Source organism: Canis lupus, chromosome 2, assembly GCF_003254725.2.
Source record: "Canis lupus dingo isolate Sandy chromosome 2, ASM325472v2, whole genome shotgun sequence".
Lineage (NCBI taxonomy): Eukaryota > Metazoa > Chordata > Mammalia > Carnivora > Canidae > Canis > Canis lupus.
In genome coordinates, this window is record NC_064244.1 from 53,103,043 (window position 1) to 53,124,710 (window position 21,668).

The following is a 21,668-nucleotide window of genomic DNA, read 5'->3' on the forward strand; positions in this document are numbered from 1 at the left end:
AAAAAAAAAAAAAGGAAAGAAAGTTATCTGTGAAAACGTTGACATTTAATTTTACATTTTTGGTTCTGATAATGTAGTTGGTAAGAACTTTTCATTAGCAGAAGTACAGTTTGTTATCAACAACGAGCTACTGATGAGTGCATTGATCCTATAATCCAGGCTTCTTTGGAAATCTGTATATTCTGGTGCAGCCTTTACCATCTCTACAATGGCTTTTGAAACATTCAAATAACATTTCCATTTCAACTGTTTGACTTGACAAAGCCACAAGGTTTGATGCCAGTTCCAAAGAATGAAAAGAGACGAGAAGGCTGGAGAACGGGAGACGTATCTTCCAACTAACACGGTGTAGATTTGGCACCTTCCTCTCTTCTTTACACCAAAGGGAAAAAAGGCCACCAGATATAAGAAGCTTATCACGCACCTCACCCCCGGATACGTATTTAAAGACGTAATTCTGTTTGCCCTGTGATTTGTTTAATGGATAACCCTACCGTTTCACTGCTTTGGAGAAATTACAAGTTTTGCAAGACGTTAGACCCCTCCTAGGCATTAACCAGGACAGTTGGGATTGTAAGTAGCGTGCAGTTTCTCTTTTTACACCCAGCACCCTTTTGTGCTATCAAGGAAAATGATATATCTATTTTTAATGTTTATTAGAAGTATCGTTAACATATGATGTATTAGTTTCAGGCGTACAACATAGGGATTCAGCAGTTTTAAACATTGCGGAATGCCTTCCATGGTAAGTGCAGTCACCACACAAAGTCACTACAATATTACTGACTTCGTTCCCTATGCTGTCCTCTTCATCTCTGTGACTTCTTTGGTTTCTAATGAGGTTTGTACCCTTATTTCCCCTCACCTATTTTGCCTATCCCCTCACCTCCACTCCCTGTAGCAACCACAAGTTTATTTTCTATATTCATTAGTTCCTGCTTGTCTTTAGCTTTCTTTTTTTTTTTAAGATTTTATTTATTTATTCATGAGAGAGAGAGAGAGAGAGAGAGGCAGAGACACAGAGGGAGAAGCAGGCTCCATGCAGGGAGCCCGACGTGGGACTCGATCCTGGGACCCCAGGATCATGTCCCGGGCCGAAGGCAGGCACCAAACCGCTGAGCCACCCAGGGATCCCCTTGTCTTTAGCTTCCACTTGTAAGTGAAGTTTTATGGTATTCTATGTCTTTCTCTGACTTAGTACACTTAGCATCATACCCTCTGGGTCCACGTTGTTGCAAATAGCAAGATTTCATTCTTTTTTTTTTTTTTAATGGCTGAGTTATATTTCGTTGTACATGTACACCACCACGTCTTATTTATCCATTCATCTATCGATGGACCCAGGTTGCTTTCCTATCTGGGCTGTTGTAAATAATGTTGCAATACATGTAGGGGTGCATATGTATTTTCAAGTTGGTGTGTTCACTTTCTTTGGATAAATACCCAGCAGTAGAATTATTGGGTCATATGGGACTTCTTTTTTAAAGATTTTATTTACTTATTCATGAAAGACACAGAGAGAGGCAGAGACACAGGCAGAGGGAGAAGCAGACTCCCTGTGGGGAGCCCAATGTGGGATTCGATCCCAGGACCCCAGGATCACACTGTGAGCCGGGAGGCAGACGCTCAACCGCTGAGCCACCCAAGCATCCCATGAGGTTTGTAAGTTTGAACACCATGATGGGTGTGGAGACTACTTAAAATTTTTAAAAAATTTTTTTAAAAGTCTATTCAGGTTCTCTACCCATTCTTAATCAGATGATTTGAGGTTTTGGTGTTGTATGAGTTCTTAATATATTTAGGATATTTACCCCTTTTCAGCTATATCGTGACTAAATATCCTCTCCCATTCAGTAGGTTGCTGAATTGCTGCTGAATTTAGTAGGTTTTCATTTTGTTTATGGTTTCCTTCACTGTGCAAAAGTTTTTTAGTTTAACGTAGCCCCAATTATTTATTTTTTGCTTTTGTTTCCCTTACATGGGACATATCCAGGAAAATATTGCTAAGGTCAATGTCCATGAGTACACTGCCTATGTTTTCTTTGAGGAGTCTAATGGCTTCAGGTCTCATATTTAACTCTTTAATCCATCTTGTGTGTATTTTTGTGTCTGGTCTAAGCGGTCCAGTTTCATTCTTTGCCTGTCGCTGTCCAGATTTCCCAGCACCACTTTTGGAGAGACTGTCTTTACTCCCATTGTATATCCTTTTTTTTTTTTTTTTAAGATTTTATTTATTCATGAGAAACACAGAGAGAGAGAGAGAGAGAGAGAGAGACAGGCAGAGGGAGAAGCAGGCTCCACGCAGGGAACCCGACATGGGACTCGATCCCGGAACTCCAGGATCATGCCCTGGGCCGAAGGCAGGCGCCAAACCACTGAGCCACCCAGAGATCCCCCTCATTGTATATTCTTGCCTTCATTGTCACAGACTGGCCATATAAGTGTGGGTTTATTGGGCTCTGTATCCTATTCCGTTGATCTGTGTATCTGCTTTTCTGTGCCAGTACCATCCTGTTTTGATTATCATAACTTTGTAGTATGGCTTGAAGGCTGGTGTTGCGATTCCTACAGCTTGTCTCTTCTTTCTCAAGATTGCTTTGGCTCCTCAGAGTCTTTTGTGACTTCGTAAGGATTTTGTTGTTATTGTTGTTCAGTAAAAACAATAGATATTTGTAATCACCATTTAAGAAAATTTTTTATTTATTCATGAGAGACACAGACAGAGGCAGAGACATAGGCAGAGGGAGCAGCAGGCTCCCCGCAGGGAGCCCGATGCGGGACTCGATCCCAGGACTCCAGGATCACGCCCTGGGCCAAAGGCAGACACTCAACCACTGAGCCACCCAGGTGTCCCCCTGTAATCACCATTTATGGGAGAATTTGGTTAGGAGGAATTAGCAGCCAGAGTGTTCTTAGTTGTAAGTGACAGAAACCAAAGTGGGTTGCTTTAAGGATAAGAGGAATTCACTAGCATCTGCTCTGTAGCTTGCAGCGTCGCTGGGATGGCTCAGGAGATGAATCGGAGGCTCTGCAGTAGGAGCAATGTCCAAAATGTCACCTCCCGTCCCCTCTGCTGAGCACAGCTCTGCTGCTCCTGATGCCCTGTGTGTGCCAAATGCACCACCAACTCTGCCATCCGTGGATGCCGGAAGGACTCGTGACTCGGATCCAGGTGATTCAGAGGGACAGGTGGCTTGAGGCAAGCGAGTCACGTGCCCTGCTCTGCTTACAAAGGAGAGACTAGGACAGCAAGGGCCGTTTAAGTTTCAGTACGTGGGCTGGGCCTCCCAACAGAGAAGCATCACTTGGGAAACTCGCCAAGTGAGTGAAGGGATTTGGATGCTGACAGCAAAGGAAAACAAATACCACCCACAGAATAGTAGTTGTCCTAATTGTGGACGTAGTCAGGGACTTACCCTACTATTTATGAATCATCCAGATACACAAAAGATGGCCAGTGCCAGGATGTCTTTAACCTTAGTGCTTCCAGGACTGAGAGAAAAGGGAGGAAGGGTCCCCACTAATTTCCTAGACATGGGAGCTGTGTTCCTGAACTCTAGGTTTGAAAATCAGAAAACACTATCACCCAAAAGGCATTTTAGTGCAGTAATTTCCTGGCCTTGCCAGAACAGGTCAAAATTTTCCTATTATATGCTCCAACACACCTGTACCTCTTGTGAAAACGAGTAGGAACGTTTACCAGAAGACATGTCCGAGAATGTTCTCAGCAGCTTTATACAGGGTAGCCCGAAACTGGCACCAGCCCAGATGCCTGTCAACAGGGGGGCTGTGGAGGGGCTCCTGGGCGGCTCAATCCTCTGAGCGTCCAACTCTTGCTTTCGGCTCAGGTTGTGATCTCGGGGCGTGAGATGGGGCCTCACCCTGGGCTCCCTGCTCATCAGGGAGTCTGCTTGGGATCCTCTCCCTTCGCCCCTCCCCTCACTCACATGCACTTTCTCTTTCTCTCTCTCTCAATAAATCAATAAAATTAGGGAAAAAACCCAGTAGAGTCGTGAAAATAAGAATAAATTATAATAGGGGCACCTGCATGGCTCAGTTGGGTAAGTGTCTGCCTTTGGCTTAGGTCATGATCCCAGGGTCCTGGGATGGAGTGCCCAGTCGAGCAGGGACTCTGCTTCTCCCTTTCCCGCTGCTTCTCCCTCTCCCTCTGCTTCTCCGTATCCCTCTGCTTCTCCCGTTCCCTCTGCCCACAATCCCGGCCCACCCACCCCCCACACTCTTGCACACGCATATGTTCTCTCTCTCTCACACACTCACTCAATCTATCTTGAGTAAATAACTAAAATCTTTCTTAAAAAAGAATAAATTATGATACAGTCATAGGATATGACTGAGCAATAAAAAAAAGGGGACGAATGCCTGTTACATGTAAAACACGACACACTGTTGAACAAAAGCTGGACAAGCATGCATGCTGCACAATTTGATATATCTAAAGCCTCCAAACGTGCAAAATTAAACAAGGATGACCTATAAATAGGGATGACTTCAGGAAAGCCAGTTATTTAATTTATTTATTCTTTGAAGTAGTCTCCACACCCAACCTGGGGCTTGAACTCACAACCCTGAGATCAGGGTCACATGCTCTACCAACTGAGCCAGGCAGGCGCCCCTTTAAAAAAAAAAAAATTTGTTTCAAGAGAGCCTGTTATTAACTGGAAAGGGGTTGGAGGGAGCATTCTGGGGTACAAGAATGTTCTATATACTGTTCTTGACGGTAGTTACATGGGTGCATATGTATTCAAATATTTATGTCACTCTACCCTTGAGGTTCACTCACTTTTTTTTTTTTTTTAAGATTTTATTTATTTAGGGGCAGCCCGGGTGGCTCAGTGGTTTAACGCCACCTTCAGCCTGGGGTGTGATCCTGGAGACCCGGGATCGAGTCCCACATCAGGCTCCCTGCATGGAGCCTGCTTCTCCCTCTGCCTGTGTCTCTGCCGATCTCTCGCTCTCTCTCTTTGTGTCTCTCATGAATAAATAAATAAATAAAATATTTAAAAAATAAAACAGGGATCCCTGGGTGGCGCAGCGGTTTAGCGCCTGCCTTTGGCCCAGGGCACGATCCTGGAGACCCGGGATCGAATCCCACGTCGGGCTCCCGGTGCATGGAGCCTGCTTCTCCCTCTGCCTCTGTCTCTGCCTCTCTCTCTCTCTCTCTCTCTCTCTCTCTCTGTGACTATCATAAATAAATAAAAATTAAAAAAATTTTTTTTAAATAAAACAAACCAAAAAAAAAGATTTTATTTATATGGGACTCGATCCTAGGTCTCCAGGATCACACCCCGGGCTGAAGGTGGCGCTAAACCGCTGAGCCACCCGGGCTGCCCAAGGTTCACTCACTTTTTGCAGATAACTTAATGTCTGTTCTATATTGATAAAAATAATTATTTTAAAATTTTAATCTCTGCTGGTGGAATTCAGAATGGAGATTACGTCTAAGAGATGGTGACGGCTGGGAAGAGTCATGACAGAGCCTCCTGGGGGTTACGCCTTGATCTGGATGCTTAGACCTGAGTATGTACCTGGATAAAAATCCATCCGGCTGAGCCCCTAAAATTAGCTCTTTTTAACTGTACCTACGCAATACCTCAATTTTTAACAATCATGTGTGTTTGAAGAAAAATATGTTCCCACTTTAGAGCATCGATATAAACGTAGAAATGCAATCCTTTCATAAAGTGAACTCTGCTTGGCATCCTGCTTGGTGTCCGGAGAGCATTTATAGCTACAGCAACACCCTAGTCTTACCAGTGTCGGCGTAATGGGTCCTGCTTGAAATCCAAGATTGTGTTTGTGACCTTGAACCAAGTCCCACCTCTGAGATGCCAGATACCAACCATTCCCTTCACCTTCTCCTCCAAAGCAGCTCCCAGACAGAAGACTCACAGACGAACGAACCTAAACATCCTTTCTCTTCGGACATTATGGTATCGGGGCCTGTGCGGTATCTCTGCGCAGTGTCCCCGACTGTCCGTAAGGAGTGAGAAGCGGCAGCCCCCTCGCCACCTAAGTCCTGTTTGTGTGGGAAGCCCGCCAGCGTGGTTGGTGTGCAAGCATGCAAGCGTGTCTGCGGGCTGCTCTTGCCCCAGGCAAGCCCACGGGACCAGGGGGCACGACTAGGCCCCGTGACCTTCAAAAGTACTTGGAAGGTGTGTTCCTTGACTGTGACTCAAGCACCTCCCGTGTACAAAGCAGAGGCTTTGCTCACACCACTTGTGAGACCTCTGCATGTTTCTTCCTTGCACGGAAGTCATTTGTGCGCCTTGTGCCCAGGAACTTTGTTGGAAGCTGCAGCAGAATGACTGAGTACCGGGCCCAAATCCTGCCAAGGCCGCTTACTTGCTGTGTGACCTTAGTGAAGTGACTGCACCTCCTTGTGCCTCAGGTTCCTTAATGTATAATGAGAATACGATCACTTTCCCCTTAAGGCCTTTGCAAAGATTAATTGAACTAAAATACGTGAGGCACACTTAGGACAGTGTCTTCATACATGGTAGTGGAGAAAACATTGATAAATTATTATTTTTCATAAAATGTGCTTTTTTTTTCTAACATTGTCTTTATGCCAATGAATTCTCTTTGCTCGTGATGGGGTACTTGCTTATTCACTCACCTGTTGCTGGATGCGGATTATTTCCATCCCTTGGCTATTATAGTGAATAATGTTACTATGACTATTGAGATGTTTGAATCCCCACTTTCGCTTGTTTGGGTTTTATATGTAGGGATGAGATCACTGGATCATACGGTAATTCTATGTTTGATTTTTTTTAGGAACCACTAAACTATTTTCCATGGTGGTTGCACCATCTTGGATTCCCACTAACAGTGCATGAGTTCCAATCTCTCCACATTCTTACCAACACTTGTTGCTTTATTTTTTCTTCAAATGGCCATCCTATTGGGTATGACGCAATATCTCATGATGGTTTTGATTTATGTTTCCCTAAGGGCTACTAACGTTGAGCATCTTTTCATGTGCTTATTGGTCACATGTGTATCTTCCACGGAGAAATGTCTGTTTAAGGCCTTTGCCCCCTGGCAGCCCGGGTTGCTCAATGGTTTGGCACCGCCTTCAGCCCAGGGCCTGATCCTGGCGACCCGGGATCGAGTCCCACATCAGGCTCCCTGCATGGAGCCAGTTTCTCCCGCTGCCTATGTCTCTGCCTCTCTCTCTCCCTGTGTCTCTCATGAATAAATAAATAAAATGTTTAAAAAAAAAAAGGCCTTTGCCCCTATTTTATTGGTTTGTTGTTGTTGTTGTTGAGTCATAAAAGTTCATTATGTATTCTGGACTTGATTTAGTTTTGAACTTGGCTGAATCCATACTTGTTCATCATAAAATCTATAAGACTCCAGAAAATACTCTTAATTATATTATCTTTAGAAGCACAATATTAAATAATATAATCTGATGGGTACCTTCAGACTCTGTGTTTCCTGTGTACCATGGTGCCCAAGCCTGCGGTTGGCCTCTGTACTCTAAGCTACATGTACTCAGTGTCCAAGAAGTGGTACAAAATGAAGGGAGAAGTTTCAGAGGTGTTCCCAGCTCAGAGTGGGCGAAGGAGTGCCCCAGTGTATTATTCAAAGGTCTTGTAGGTCAAAAGAGTCTGAAGCAAATAGAGTCTATGCTTGGTGAATATCCTGTAAGACATAAGAATGAAATTAGGAGTCCATTGTGGCAGAGCGCTTTCAGAGACATTGAGGGATGGACATTTAAATATATAAATATTGGGGATCCCTGGGTGGCTCAGCAGTTTAACGCCTGCCTTTGGCTCAGGATGTGATCCTGGAATCCCAGGATTGAGTCCCACATCAGGCTCCCTGTGTGGAGCCTGCTTCTCCCTCTACCTGTGTCTCTGCCTCTCTCTCTCTCTCTCTGTGTTTCTCATGAATAAATAAATAAAATCTTAAAAAAAAAAAAATATATATATATATATATATATATATATATATATATATATATATATATATATATAGACGCCTGAGGGGGCACAGCAGTTGAGCGTCTCTGCCTTCGACTCAGAGCGTGATCGCTGGATCTGGGATCAAGTCCCACATTGGGCTCCTTGTGGGGGGCCTGCTTTTCCCTCTGCCTGTGTCTCTGCCTTTCTCTGTGTGTCTCTCATGAATAAATAAAATCTTTTTTTTTAAATAAAATCTTAAATAAATGAATATATACATATTGACTAAGAGAATATGAAAGTAGTTATTCAGAAGTGAGTATTGGGGGCTAAAATTTAAAAACTTTAAAAAAATACCCAATTATCCTTTTCACCCTTGGAGCTGGATTTAGAAATGCTGTCTTTCTTTTCTTTTTTTTTTAAAGGATTTTATTTATTTAATCATGAGAGACACAGAGAGAGAGGCAGAGACACAGGCAGAGGGAGAAGCAGGCTCCTCGCAGGGAGCCCCATGGGGAACTCGATCCCGGGTCTCTGGGATCACACCCTGAGCCAAAGGCAGACGCTCAACCCCTGAGATACCCCGGCGTCCCTAGAAATGCTGTCTTATGGGAATATTGCAGGTGGCAGAGTTATTTTAAGAGGCAATGTAAATATTTAGTTTGTGCTGTGACCTTTGCCTTGTTTGTAGTCTAGTTTAAGCCTTTAGACTGAAGACAAGATACAAGCATTTAAGTGTTGAGAGAGCGGCGTGAACGTTACGGATAACTGCTGCGCAATGCTGACAAAGATGGACCCTTTCAAAATAGCAACACAGAAATTGGTTATATCTAATTTTATAGAAAGCGATTTTTATCTAGCTATTTCATTAGAATCATTCAACATCTGTTCCAAAGAAGAAGACGGAAAGTGATTTAAAAACTCTACCAAGGGGATCCCTGGGTGCCTCAGTGGTTGAGCGTCTGCCTTCAGCCCAGGGCGTGATCCTGGAGACCAGGGATCGAGTCCCACGTCGGGCTCCCTGCATGGAGCCTGCTTCTCCCGCTGCCTGTGTCTCTGCCTCTGCCTCTGTGTCTCTCATGAATAAATAAATAAAATCCTTTAAAAAATTTAAAAAGGACTGAAATCTCATGTATTTGTCTATCACGTATGCACTTTAATATATTAAACTGTAAAGAGAAAAGTGGAGTGGGGACAGAAGGCAAATATTTACTTATTAAATCTTTGCCAGGAGGAGGCTGAGAAGTAGAAAAAGCTCTGTAAATGTTTGTTTTTGTTTCCATTTAAAATCCCCAAACTTTGTTACTTTGCCAGGTTTGAAAGCATGCCTTTTCTGAGGGGCTGGGGTGGTGGAAATCGGAGGGTAAGGCCCGCCAGTTCAAAAGACCCGGAGCAGTGTTATTTCCTTTTCTTCACAAGCTTTAAAATCTGTGGACAGCTAACATGAGTTCCCAAGGCTAAAGAGAGGATGTGGCGTCACTACTTTTATTCTCCCCAACATCCAGTAAAACGAGTACCAGGTTTTCCATTCTCAATATTTCTCAAAACCCTCGCCTCCAGAGGCCTTCTATTCATTTATTCAGTCAATTTATTGACCACCTGGGCAGCCCCAATGGCGCAGCGGTTTAGTCCCACCTGCAGCCCGGGGTATGATCCTGGAGACCTGTGATCGAGTCCCACGTCCGGCTCTCTGCATGGAGCCTGCTTCTCCCTCTGCCTGGGCCTCTGCCTCTCTCTCTCTGTGTCTCTATGAATAAATAAATAAAATCTTAAAAAAAAATTTATTGGCCACCTACTCTGTGTCAGGCTCCAGTAGCCACTGGGGACCCTGGTAAAATCAGACTCTGGTGGAGAACCCAGTAGAGCTTAACGTTCCAGTTGATGGCTCCCCAAGGAAACCAAACCCAAAACACCATCACTCCACATGGCACCCATCATCCCCCCTCCCACCCCGCAGCACACACACTTCTCCCTTTAAAAAAAAAAATTATTTATTCATGAGAGACACAGAGAGAGAGGCAGAGACACAGGCAGGGGGAGCAGGCTCCATGCAGGGAGCCTGACTGTGGGACTCGATCTCGGGTCTCCAGGATCACGCCCCGAGCCAAAGGCAGACGCTCATCCACTGAGCCACCCAGGTGCCCCCACACTCCTCCCCTTTTTACAGATGAAGACGCACAGAGTTGGAATCGCTACATAACGAGCCTTAGGTCACAGAGTCGGCAATGGGCTGGAACTCTTTACAATTTTTATCCCTTAATCATCCAAAGAGTGTGGATCATCTGCCATCCGCTGGGCATCTCCCCAGGATACAGTGGTGAGCAGAAAGGAAAAGGTTCCTGCTGTCACGCAGTTTGTATTCGAGTGAAGCTAACCAATAGTAAATAGAGTATCAGAGAGGAATTGGGATGGCAGAGAGAGCAGCTGCATGGCTACCTAACACCGGGCCACTTTACACAATTTTTTTTTGTTTTTTTAATTCCAGGAAATTAACATCCAATGTTATATTGGTCTCAGGTGTTCAGTACAGCGTTCAGCCTTTCTCTTCAGTGCTCAGTGCTCATCAGGGTAAGAGTACTTCTAGGCAAGGCCACTTGCAGCCTCTGAACCTCTGTAAACGTACCTTGTGTTTTACACCTCAGTGCATTTTCCCGGCCGGAGTGATTAAGAGCAAAACCTTCAGTAGGATCAGACTACTTTTCCGGAACAGGCCAGAAAAGAAGCTGGATCTATTCGTTGTAATAAAGTACTACACACTGAATGGCTTAGAACAACAGAAATGTATTGTGGCGCAGCTCTGGAGGCTGGGCGTCCAAAATCAACGTGACCGCAGGGCCATGTTCCCTCTGAAACCCATGGGGGGGGAGTCTTTCTTTGTCTCTCTCCTCGGATCTGGTGGTTTGTGGCAATCCTGGGCCTTTCTCGGCTTCCAGCTACCAGCTACAGCACATGGATTTCCGCCTCTGTGGTCACATGGTGTCTTCCCTGCATCTCTATCTCTGTCTCGTCTCTTCTCATAAGGACAGGCAGCCGTGTTGGGTTCAGGACCCACCCGACCTAGTAGGACATGATTTTATCTCAACTCTATCTACAAGGTCTCTATTCCCAAATAAGGTTACATTCTAAGGTACCTGGAGGTTAGTCCATCCAATGTTGCCATGAAGATATATCTTATTTTCATATAGTCAAATTTATTGGTCTTTAGGAGGTTTTGACTCACTCTTAGAAAGGCCTTCCCTGATATGAAAATCTAGATGGAGAAGGTCACAGATATGGTGGCTGTTAGGATGGGAAAGCTGACACCCGTACCTGCAGGTCTGATATGTGCATCTATAACTGTGCATGCGGCTGAAGAAGAAGGATACAAAAAGCAGCTAGTAAAACCAGAGCAGCTCCCATATATACTGTACCACCTCTCCAGTCTAAATACATTGAAGAGCAGCCTGGTCGTTTACAAATGGGCTTTGCATCCATCTGCACTACAACTAGTCATCATATTGGCTGGTGCAAGGGTGCTTATGGGTTTGTGAAAAATGCGATAATGGATTCAGTACAATTTGGAAAAGATGTGTATGTCTATCTGAAGAATCCACCTCGAGATTTTCTTCCAAAAATTGGAGTGATTACTGTTTCAGGATTGGCAGGCTTGGTTTCAGCAAGAAAAGGTTCTAGGTTTTTTTTTAAATTATTATTATTTAAGATTTTATTTATTTATTCATGAGAGACAGAGAGAGAGAGGCAGAGACACAGGCAGACAGAGAAGCAGGCTCCCCACAGGTAGCCCGATGCGGTACTTGATCCTGGGACCCTGGGATCAGGCCCTGTGCCAAAGGCAGGTGCTGAACCACTGAGCCACCCAGGCATCCCAACTGGCTACTTTAGGAGCAGCTGTTTGCTCCTCCAGTCCAGTCAGTAATAATTGCAAAGGTAACTTGGAAAAAGGCATACACTACAAGTGAGCCAATTTATGAAGCAGTTAAATCATTGTGGACAAAAATCAACAAAAAAGAGTCCTTTCCTAAACCTAAAGAAAAATCTAAGTTAGGAAATTCTGCTGAAATAGAAATACCTGCAAAAACAACTGACAGCCTGAAATACTCAGTTTCTTTGCCAATTGAACTCATCTCCGAAACAGAAAATCAGAATCCACCTCAGGTGCTACACAGTTTATGCCTGACCCCAAGCTCATGGATCACGGGCAGTCCCACCCAGAAGATGTAGATATGTAAGGTACTAGAAGCTGAATAGTCTGCACAGAGAGCTGCAAGATGTATGAAGTTGAAAATAATGAAAAAAAAAATGATGGGGATCCCTGGGTGGTTCAGCAGTTTAGCGCCTGCCTTTGACCCAGAGCGTGATCCTGGGGTCCCGGGATGGAGTCCCACATCCTGCTCCCCATACGGAGCCTCCTTCTCCCTCTGCCTGTGTGTGTTTGTGTGCCTCTCTCTGAGTCTCTCATGAATAAGTAAATAAAATCTTTTTAAAAAATCATGTAAAGGGCAACTGTAACAGAGAGTATCACTTTTTTTTCCTTAGTATAACTTTTAAGCAAAGTTTTTCCTTCACATCTTTTTTTTTTTAATTTTTATTTATTTATGATAGTCACACAGAGAGAGAGGCAGAGACACAGGCAGAGAGAGAGAAGCAGGCTCCATGCACCGGGAGCCCGACGTGGGATTCGATCCCGGGTCTCCAGGATCGCGCCCTGGGCCAAAGGCAGGCGCCAAACCGCTGTGCCACCCAGGGATCCCTCCTTCACATCTTCTAATACAATGTACAGTTTGACCAGTCACATAAGGATTAAAACACAAATTGTAAATTTAATCCAAACAATATTAAATGGTTGGTGAAGAGGCAGAAGTAGAAGTTTTGGGATGGATTTCATAATTTTTAAGAATTTTTTATTAAAAAAATAGAGTGAATAGATAGATACTGATGAAATATGAATGTGTGTATATAAATGTTTATACAGATACACATACTTATTTGTTTTAGATTTTTCAAATTACTGTTACTTAATTAGAATGGGGTATAGAAGGACCATTTCTTTTTCTTTTCCTTTTTCTTTTTTAGGACCCTTCATTTTTCATCCCTCAGAGCTGGAATAAAATATCCATATTTTATGACCAAAACAAAAAACAAACAAAAAAAAAAAAAAGAAAGAAAGAAAGAAAAGAAAAGAAAAGAAAAGAAAAGAAAGAAAAAAAAGAAAGTCCTTCCCTTCTTTGAGACTAAAATAAAATTTTTCCATGGTTTATGTTTATGTTGTCATTTTTTATGAGTAATTCTGTGATCCATCTGAAATTTATTTGAGTGTACTGTAGCTCAACATATGCAATACCCCATGTCCCCCATAACCCCCCAAAACAAACACCAAAGAGCAAAAGAAAAGTGACAGATGGCAAACCAGGAAAAAAAATCTGTTACTCATAGTGCAAAGGGCTAATTTAATTAACATATAGAGTCTCTATAAATCAATAAAGATGAATAACACGATAGAAAATTTGCAAAGGGTTGGGGTTGTTCACTGAAAAATAACAAATGGCTCTTAAACACATGCAAAGATGCTCAGCTTACCTCACTGATATCAGATAATGCAAATTAAAATTATACCAAAATGCTATTTTGTCATTTATCAGAGTGCCAAAGATTTGATAACCCATTGGGTTTTCCCAAACGCAGAGTTTGGGAAACTGTCATTTACATTTTTATCAAAAGGAGTGCAAATCGCTATATCCTCTACAGGTGGCAATTTGGCAATTTCAATAAAAACTAAAATTGAACATATTCTCTGGGTGTCTAGAAGATGCCCTTGCAGTACCAGGAAGGAGAGCACATTCTTATCAGTGAAGATAGAAAGTTGATGCCAACGACGAGTCTGCACAAACAAATTTTACTATAACAACCCTTATATTCCATATTTCCCCCCACATAGTTCCTAGGTACTACCGCACAATTTACCACCCCTAGAAGGCCAAACTCCTTTCTTTACTCATTACCCTACAATTTATCATACTTTGTTAAAATTATATAATAAGAGGGGTGCCAGGTGACTCAGTTAAGCATCTGCCACAGGCTCAGATTGTGATCCCAGGGTCCTGTGGGATCAAGCCCCACATCCGGCTCCCTGCTCAGTGGGTTTTCTGGGGTTGTTTTTAGAGTGGATATAAGGTGGTATCTGTCAATTTGACTTGCATTTCCCTAATGATGAGTGATGTGGAGCATCTTTCCATGTGCATATCGGGCCATTTCTGTGTATTTGGCAAAATGCCCTGTGAAGTCCTTTGCCCATTTTTTAATTGGATTGTTTGTTTTCTGTTGTTGAGTTTTAGGACTTCTTTCTATAATCTGGATATTAGTCCCTTATCAGATCTACATTTCACAAATATTTTCTCCCATTCCTGGGTTGCCTTTTTACTCTATTGCTAGTGACCTTTGGCTCACAAAAGGTTTTAATTTTAATGAAATCCAACTCACCCATGTTTTCTTTTGTTGCCTATACCTCTGGTGTCATAGCTAAGAAACCACTGCCAAATCCAACGTCGTGAAACTTTTCTTCTATCTTTTCTTCTAAGTGTTTTGTAGTTATAGCTCTTATTTTCAGTCTTTCATCCATTTTGAGTTATTTTTTTTATATAGTATAATGTAGGCATGCAACTTCATTTCCTTGCCTATGGATATCCAGTTTCTCAATACCATTTGTTGAAAAAACCTTTCTTTTTCTTTTTTCTTTCTTTCTTTCTTTCTTTCTTTCTTTCTTTCTTTCTTTCTTTCTTTCATTTTATTTATTCATTTGAGATAGAGAACACAAGCAGGGGACAGAGGGAGAGGCAGAAGCAATCTCCCCTTGGAACAGGGAGCCCAATGCAGGGTTCAATGCCAGGACCCCGGGATCATGACCTGAGCGGAAGATGCTTAATTGACTGAGCCACCTAGGCTCCCTGAAAAGACTGTCCTTTCCCCGGTAATTAGTCTTGATGTCCTTTCTAAAATAGCAATATATTTTAAACAAAAAAATAAATGTCAATATTACATCACAACATGATACCACACTATAGACTAAGGGTATCATTAATATGCTTTTCCTCATACACAAATTAAGGAAGATATTTGCTAGGTACATAACATAAAATCACTTAGCATTTATTTGATAACGGAAGAATATGAGTTTGCTCACATTGATTTTCTATTGTAAAACAATGTCTTCTAAATTTAAAAATAACCCAGTGGTTTCGTTACATTTAATCTGGATCCCAGGTCATGTGTTATACAAGTAGCACAAATTCATGAAAAGCATGTAAACAATGAAATGTCATACGCACATTTCTAGGGAATTACCAAAACATCTGATTTAGCCATACAGGTGTAAAAGAGTTCTATTAGAATGCAAACCATACACATCTTAAAATCTGGTTCCTTGAAAATTATGTCTCCAAAATGTTAGTGGTACAAAAAAAAAAAAAGCCTTAAAAAACTATATGGTTAGCAAAGCAACACACAAAATCGACAATGATAAAGCTAGACTAGCAATAATTGACATTTCAAGGAAAGACTAAGCCAACCTAATACCTGGAGACCAGTCTGAGTCAACATTGATAATGCACCCTAACAAAACCTTCTAGCTGGAAAACTAAGGAATTCCAACTATCCGGGTAATTGCATAGTGGGAGCTTTGCAAATTGGCTGGCAACTCAACTGCTCAGCATGATGCTGGATCAAGTTCTGGGTAAACTTGAGTGAAGGGCCAATACTCTGGTTTATGAATAGCAAAGATGAGTTACCTTTAATTATTCTAATGACTAAACAATAAAAAATTCTGATGACTTGGTGTTCTACAAAAATTTACTCCTTAAAAAGAAAAAAGGAAGTCCTGCATTTTTTTTTTTAATTTTTATTTATTTATGATAGTCACAGAGAGAGAGAGGCACAGAGACACAGGCAGAGGGAGAAGCAGGCTCCATACACCGGGAGCCCGACGTGGGACTCGATCCCAGGTCTCCAGGATCGCGCCCTGGGCCAAAGGCAGGCGCCAAACCGCTGCGCCACCCAGGGATCCCCGGAAGTCCTGCATTTTTGAACGCAGGAATTTGGGATTAGTGGACACCCCTGGTAGGAGGTGCACTTAAGAGAGCAAAAGGAACTCGGAGAGGGTGTGTGATGTGGGGAAAGAGGAGGGAGTGGAGGACAGAAAAACAAGGTCGACTCTAAAGACCCTTCGAGAAGGATGAAGTAGCCTAAATAGTCTCAGTAAAAAACAGAGCTCTGTTGAGGCAAGCCTGAAAGAATGTGAAGGCTACACAGGGTGTGAGGATGCTGAAGTGCGCTAGGGTAGCAAGTAGAGTGCTCTTTGGAATTTAAAGCTGTTTGAAAAGCATTTTTAGGGGGAATGATGAGGGAATGTATTTAACAACTCGACAGATACCATTTTTACTTTTATCTTCCTTTCACAACAGATACTTTTATATTTATGTGATCCTTGTTTTTTTTTTTTTAATTTTAAGATTTTATTTATTCATGAGAGACACACAGAGAGAGGCAGAGACACTGACAGAGGAAGAAGCAGGCTCCCTGGGGGGGCCATTCGGACTGGATCCCTGGACCCTCGATCCAGGCACCCCCTGGAGTCACTACTTGAGCCAAAGGCAGATGGTCAACCACGGAGCCACCTGGGGCCCAAACTGTGTGTTCCTATCAGAAGCTAGAGGCGCAGGAACCACAGGCGCCCGTGGCATAGATCATGCGTTCATTAGTCTTGTATTCCCCCCAGACTGAGCTACATGAGCAGCTTAGAATTAAATATTGCATAAATAACTACTACTGGCACTTTCTACTTTCCAAACCTTTTATAATAATAATGGACGTTTCAATAAATATATAGTAAAAATAATGTGTGATAAAACCTTTTAATATAATAGACATTCTTTTATCATTACTGGTAAAGACAGATTAAATGACTCGCTTAAAGTCACATAGCAGGTTTCTGGAGCACCTGGGTAGTTCAGCTGGTTAAGCGACCAACTCTTGGTTTTGGCTCAGGTCAAGCTCTCAAGGTGCTGGGCTAGAGCACCACCCCCCCTTCTCTCCTTCTCCCTCTCCCTTTGCCCCGCCCCCAGCACACCTGCTCTTTCTCTTAAATAAATAAAGCTTAAAAAAATTACCTAGCTGGTGTAACTGGGTCTCCTGGCTTCTAGTCCAGTTCCCATGGGAAGTCTTCTTCTTTTCTTCGCTCTTGCTGCCGTGACTGATGTCACAGGGGAAGGAAAGGGAAGGGAGACGGTTCAGTCATCATTTCACCACTTCTTAGGAGGCCTAATATGGTTTTGTCCCTCGAGGATCCTGGTAGTGGTAGGTCACTAGGTGCGTCTATCTTTCAGCAATTGTATGTGTGTATAATGGATTACTCTTACCCATGTGTACTCTTACTTTGTTGAGTCATGCAATCCGCCAAAGGAAACCTCACATATTGTCTTCTTTCTTAATTTTATTTTTTTTAAAGATTTAAAAAATTATTTTGAGAGAGAGAAGCAGTGATGGAGAGGGGCAGAGGGAGAGGGAGAGGCAGACTTCCCACCAAGTGGGGAGCCCAACACGGACTCGATCCCGGACCCTGAGATCATGAGCTGAGCTAAGGCAGTCACTTAACCAACTGAGCCACCCAGGCGCCCCTCTATTTTATAGGTATAATACAAATCACACTCTAGAATAGTTCTCTTCTTGAGCTGTGATCCAGCTGGAAGCTGGTCACCCTGCTCCTCGGTAGTCAGCACCCATCCTACAACCTCATATCAAGTCCACACCCCGAAAAGGCAGAGCCAACAGGGCCAAGAACTGGAGCCTAGAGCTCACTCTGTATTTCCAGTTATGTGAGATAAAACCCTCTCTCACTGCCATATTATTTCAAGTGCTTCGAAAATGATGTGGTTGCATGGAGCTGAAACGGTCCTGATAGAGGCAATACACACACCTAATAAATGTCCGTTGATGAATATTTCTTTTGTGCCAGGAATAACCCTTCCAGGGTGGGAATCATCACCCTCATTTTCTAGATAGAGAAATGAAGCCTCAGCAGGTTAAGTGATTTGCTTCAGGCCACAGAACTGCCATATAGTGAATTTGGACATCGAACTAGGATCTTGTGGTGCTGTGAGTCCCTTACCTGCCACACAAGTGAAGGGAGGAAGGTCCTCATTTAGGACCAGTCCAGCTTCCAGCTGGTGGCTTGAGGTGTGAGTTCCTGAGACAATCATTGGCCAAAGAACCGGGATTATATTTAGCCATAAACCACACCCCGGAAACTGGGCTGGAGGCAGCCTGTCCTGAAGGCTCTAGCTGCTGGGGAGCGGGAACGGAAGACTGAAATAGATGTTGAGTGAGCAAAGGAAAGGAGTGACGAAAACTGGGAAATACTCGATTCTGTTTGGTGTTCCTGCACCAGCCACTGTGGTGGGTGTTGTGGACCTAAGGACCTCACAGTTTTGTAGAGGGGCAGGCATCTAAAAGGCACGGTCCCAGGGCCCCAGGGGGGCTCAGTCAGTTAAGTATCTGCTCAGGTCATGAGCCTGGGGTCGAGTCCCTGGTGGGGCTCCTTGCTCAGCAGGGAGTCTGCTCCTCCCTCTCTCTCTGCCCCTCCCTCTGCTCCAGCTCTTTTATGCTCTCTCTCTCAAATACATTTTTTTTTTTTTTATAATAGTCACACAGAGAGAGAGGCAGAGACATAGGCAGAGGGAGAAGCAGGCTCCATGCACCAGGAGCCCGACGTGGGATTCGACCCCAGGTCTCCAGGATCGCGCCCTGAGCCAAGGCCGGCACTAAACCGCTGCGCCACCCAGGGATCCCTGTCAAGTACATTTTAAAAAGATCTTTACAAAGCACGGTCCTATGATGATGGCGTGGATTTGGGTCAGAAAGGAGTGTATTTTTGAACCCCAGCCTTTTTTTTTTTAATTTTTTATTTATTTATGATAGTCACAGAGAGAGAGAGAGAGAGAGAGAGAGGCAGAGACACAGGCAGAGGGAGAAGCAGGACTCCATGCACCAGGTAGCCCAACGTGGGATTTGATCCCAGGTCTCCAGGATCGCGCCCTGGGTCAAAGGCAGGTGCCAAACCGCTGCGCCACCCAGGGATCCCTGAACCCCAGCCTTATCTAGCTGTGTAATTTGAAGCAAATCTTTATCATCTATGAAACTAGATTTTCTTATCTACAAGATGGGGTTAATATTTAACTCGTGATGTTGTAGTGACACAGAAAAGTTGGTTGATAGCACCTGCTATTTCTCTCCTTACAATGCCCAAGATGTACGGGGGCACAGAAAGAAAGGAAGTCATCTCCCGGCAGCCGAGTTCCGGAATCACAAGTTTGAGAGCACAGCCTCCAGGTGACACTTGGAATAATATCTACTTATTTCTGTCAAAAGGCTGTATTTTTTTACTTGACCTCATGTCAATAAAAATAGCCAAATTGCCCTACTGAAAATTCTTAAAGCTCAAAGCAACTTTGATTGTTGCAAGTGGCACTCTGATGACCTAATATTGTGCATAATTCCCTTGTACGGAAAGGAACAAATATTTGATATTCATCTTCATTGTTTGCTGTGGGTTGGTTTCCTGTTATTTTTTTCCCTCTGTCTAGAGGAAGGGAGTAAAGGAAACTTCCTGGTTAACTTGCTACTGTAAGGAACATGTTTGGAAAAAAAATAAGCACAGAGGGCAAGAGTAGAGTTTCTCTTTGCGATCATTACCAGGATAGTAATGGGGACAGTTTTTTGAAGTGTTGACGGTTGTCCATTTACTCAACGTAATAGAAGTGCAAAGTACCAGAAAGGGTGGCCCACCGGGAGCCCAGAAAAGTCAGAAGGGGAGCTCCCCTCCAATCCGCGTACAGTCTAGAAGGATGGGCCTCAGCATGTAATCCAAGTTAGAGAGTGATTTAACACTCAACAGCCCAAAGATTTAGGTACATTGAATTTTGGAATGTGTGCCGAATGGGGAGAAGCCACTTTTTATTTTACTTACTGATTTTTCTTTTTCTTTTCTTTTTTTTTTTTAAAGATTTTAATTATTTATTCATGAGACACACACACACAGAGAGAGAGAGAGAGAGAGAGAGAGAGACAGGCAGAGGGCAAAGCAAGCTCCATGAAGGGAGCTCGACGTGGGACTCGATCCCAGGTCTCCAGGATCACGCCCTGGGCTGAAGGCAGGCGCCAAACCCTGAGCCACCCGGGCTGCCCTTATTTTTATTTTCTTAAAGATTTTATTTATTTATTAATGAGAAACACAGAGAGAGAGGCAGAAACATAGGCAGAGGGAGAAGCAGGCTCCATGCACAGAGCCCGACGTGGGACTCGATCTTGGGACCCCAGGATCACACCTTGAGCCAAAGGCAGGTGCTCAACCACCTAGCCACCCAGGTGTCCCAAGAAGCCACTTTTTAAAGAAGAGGAGAAATTAAGGTTTGTTTGTTTGTTTGTTTGTTTGTTTTAATAGAACAAGTGGTAGCTCAGTCTGAAAGCCATGGCAGTGTTTTAATACATGAACCTGCAGACACAAGGGCAGGAGGAGAACATTCCAGAAAGAGGAATTAGGGTGAGCAAAGGGCAAGTCACAGAGACAGAGTAGGAAGAGCACCTGGGCGCCAGGTGAGCAGTTGCACCTAGAAGAGTGTTCTTAGGGGATCCCCAGGTAGCTCAGCGGTTTGGCCTCTGCCTTTGGCCCAGGGTGTGATCCTGGAGTCCTGGGATCAAGTCCCACATCGGGCTCCCTGCATGGAGCCTGCTTCTCCCTCTGCCTGTCTCTCTACCTGTCTCTCTCTGTGTCTCTCATAAATAAAAAGATAAAATCTTAAAAAAAAAAAAAGAAGAGCGCTCTTACCTTCAGCGCTCACACAGCCCTTACGTGTCCTTTTATTTTATTAGTTTTTACTTGTGTAAGTGTACATCTCATCGCCTGGGCTGCGTGAGGAGAGCCCCATACAAACCTACGCTTTGCTCTCTCCCAGCATCACCTGCCCTCCTCAGTAAGTAAACACTCGGCACCTATATCATGCAGGTAAGGGAAGTGGCTGACTTTTTAAAGGCAGCACAGAAAACAGTTGTATCACAAAAAGGAAACTTTCTGGGGTACCTGGGGGGGCTCAGCAGTTGAGCGTCTGCCTTCGGCTCAGGGTGTGACCCCGGGGTCCCAGGATCGAGTCCCACATCGGGCTCCCTGCAGGGAGCCTGCTTCTCCCTCTGCCTGTGTCTCTCTCTCTCTCTCTCTGTGTCTCATAAATAAATAAACAACAACAAGAATTTTTTAAGGGAAGGTACCACCTGATGCAAAGTTAGCATCATTCCTCCTGGGACAACTTCACAGCCTCCACGCCTCATGGTGACGTGGGGCACGAAGTCCAGGACACCACCTGTCTAGTGTTGTTGCCAATGAAGTTTCCTCAAATCTAACATTTGGCCTGAGGGAAGGGCATGCAAATCCCAATGGTGCGACATTCAACAGGACAACTGGACCAGATTCTTTTTAAAAACAACATTGTCACGAAAGACAAAACTGTTAATGAGACTGTTCAAGAATTAAAGAGACTGAAGAGACAGGACAATGAAATGCAAGGAATGATGGAGACTGGCTCCGGCATTTAAAACAACATCAGCGACAGGGGCGCCCATGTGGCTCAGTGGGCTGAGTGTGGCTGAGCTGGTTGAGGGTGGCCCAGGGGGTTGAGCGCCCCACTCTTGGTTTGGGGT

At 43.8% G+C, this 21,668-nt stretch overlaps 2 long non-coding RNA genes and 1 pseudogene across 3 annotated transcripts in view; 2 read left to right on the plus strand and 1 right to left on the minus strand.

The window, feature by feature from the left end:
• On the plus strand, positions 1–7,828 carry LOC118354115 (uncharacterized). The gene is made up of 3 exons (XR_004814110.2): positions 1–573; positions 688–745; positions 5,446–7,828. It is a non-coding gene; the product is annotated as an uncharacterized LOC118354115 (long non-coding RNA).
• LOC118354116 (uncharacterized) overlaps positions 7,254–21,668 on the minus strand; it is a 24,311-nt gene continuing 9,896 nt past the window's right edge. For both annotated transcript variants that reach the window (XR_007406970.1, XR_004814111.2), the window contains exons 2-3: positions 17,090–17,172; positions 7,254–7,671 (exon numbers count right to left, since the gene is read on the minus strand). This is a non-coding gene — a long non-coding RNA (uncharacterized LOC118354116). The remainder of the gene's footprint in view (positions 7,672–17,089; positions 17,173–21,668) is intronic.
• Positions 10,112–12,160, plus strand: LOC112660434 (MICOS complex subunit MIC27-like; annotated as a pseudogene).